Consider the following 2,541-nt stretch of genomic DNA (forward strand, 5'->3'; position numbering starts at 1 on the left):
AGGAAGCCAGTCCTTCCATCAAACACCAGTGTCCTAAACTGGGGGCAGTTTTATACCTTTTCTAACAGGTTTGGTTTTGACTGGAAGTTCTGAAAACAGGAAGCCTAATTACTGACTGGTGTCAGCGGGTCAGTCTGGCAGCTCAGCCATGTTCATATGTTTGGTGTGGAACCAAGACGTTGCTCCTATCTGCTGTGTTTGGGTCACTAGAAGGTAAGATGACCTTTCACTGGTAAAACAACCTAGAAATAAGTAAAAAGTTTTTTAAATTAAGTGTATTTACCCTTAATTTGAGTAGGTAAATGAGATGATTTGCCAATGGAATTAGTATTTTTACTCTTTAAAAATTAGATATTTAGATAAAAGGCACTTCAAATAAGACAATGCAATTGTGTTTTCTTATTTTAAGTGTAAATTGTCTCGTTTCATTGGCAAAATATATCTTTTGCCTCCTCAATTCAAGAACAAATTCACTTATTTTAAGAAAAAATGACTTACCTAGATTTCAAATTTTTTTCAGTGGGTTGTGATGGACTCAAACGGATCCATGATCACCGGTATGTGATACGCTGGTCTGACAGCAGAAATGAGAAATCTCCTCACATCATGACACATCAGCATCAGAGGCATCGAGTAACAAAGGATAAATATTTTACTGAAGTAGAATTGTTGGCTTTCTAGAGTCATTATTTTCTAGACAACTTTTTCCTTCTACTCATTACCAAAAAAAAAAAAAAAAAAAAAACGTGTTAGTTTTGTTTCATTTAAGCTCATTTTCTATATGGCCTGTTGGTGAAATAAATAAAACCATCAAATTAATTTGTTTCATCCAGACAATTAATTTATTTGTGGTTGGACTCGGTGCTGCCCCAACTTGTTGTTCACCACATACCAAAATAAATAGTTTTTAAAGATGATGCAGATGAAGTTAAATTTGACACCATTAGTCATAAAACTAAGAAAATGAAATCTAAGGAAGTTATCATCCAGATTTGTAGACAAATGTTCCTTTTATAGGGTAGAGCAGTAAAGCCTCTGTCCTGAACAGTTTTTACTGCATTACTTTTAAACTATACAGTAGTAGCCATTCAAAAATTCACCACTTTCCTTGATGGGCCCTTGGCTGGTCCTCTACAACTCCTTTCATGATTTGTGAACATTAAGATCTAAAGAGAAGTGGAATCTCCTGGTCAGACCCTGTACCGGTAATTCAGTGAAAGGCTGGAGTCAGAGGAAAAAATACGCCCGCCCAGGAGAAGACCAGAGGCTGGAAGTTGGAGGGGATTTTGCTGCCATTGGGCTGGCTTTTGACTGCGAAGGGTCTTTTTGAATGGCTGCTATTGTACTTATAGTATATTATACTTTTATAGCCAATAAGTTTTAGCTCTTTTTACGCCTCAGCCTCTCAGACCAACCAGCGCTGGACCATGTAGGGAAGCTTTGATCCTCAGAGAAAGGCTCCAAAACCAACATTTCCCTTCTTTATTTTAAAATTACCGCCTGTTCTCTGAACTCATAACAAGGTCACTCCCCTTTAATGAGGGATTCAGTTCCCCAGCACTGGGCTGCCGGTTCTAGACGCGAATGATGCGTCATGTAGTGACAGAAGTTCCCCCATCATGTTGGAGGGAATTATTAGAGCTGGGAGGCAGCAGTGTTTTCATACTGATGGTCATAGTAGCAGGTCTCTGGTGCCTCCTTCACGCTCTGGCTCAGTTACGTAGATGTTCCATAAGGAGCAGAGAACCTCTGGAGCCATGTCTTCTCCAGCTGATCTCCTGGGCCTCTTTGCTCTGATGAGGTGGTGAAAGAGGTTTTTCTCCTCTGTGATGCTCTCCTGCCTTTCAGTTCATTATTCTGACCACTAGAGGGAGCTGGAGGAGACCAAACCAGCTCCACTGCAGTTTTCTAAACTTCAGGAACATTTTAAAGCAAAAATAAAAAAAAGACAATAAAACAAATGTAGCTACATATTCCCATGGTAATAACTACTTGGTTCTATCTAAGTGCTCTGGATCTATATGTCTGATGTGTTTAAACTTCATAAAGCTCCAATTAGATCAACTATTACTGCTGATTGAACCGCCATTCTGTCCTCAGTGAAACCAGGAGAAAACCAGGATCCACTCAGAGGATCATTTTACTACAGGAAGCAAACAGGCTCATTTTCTTGAAAGGTTCTGGAGTCAAAACTGGATTCTTAGCTCAGGTTCTGTTATTTTTTATTTTTACATGTCAGCAAACAATACAATGTGCAAATGTATGGAGAGTCTGATGAGTTCTGCCAAAGCCGGAGAACTGGCTGCAGTCACTGAGGGGGTCCAGCTGGAACTGGTTCTGGTCCATGTTGTTTGGGTTCAGCTCAGTGCCGTGGCTGTGACCCTCTGGAGCCCGCTGCCAGATGAGCCGCTTTGGTTCTGGTTTCCTCTGTAAGCAGCAGAATCCGTCTCTGTCAGTTTGATACCAGGACCAGAACCGACCAGTCAGTCTCCCTCTGACTGGGAGCCGTGAAACCAGCGGACCTTCAGGTGCTGCCGGGCC

Source organism: Cyprinodon variegatus, unplaced genomic scaffold (genome assembly GCF_000732505.1).
Source record: "Cyprinodon variegatus isolate N-32 unplaced genomic scaffold, C_variegatus-1.0 Scaffold110, whole genome shotgun sequence".
In the NCBI taxonomy this organism is placed as follows: Eukaryota; Metazoa; Chordata; class Actinopteri; order Cyprinodontiformes; family Cyprinodontidae; genus Cyprinodon; species Cyprinodon variegatus.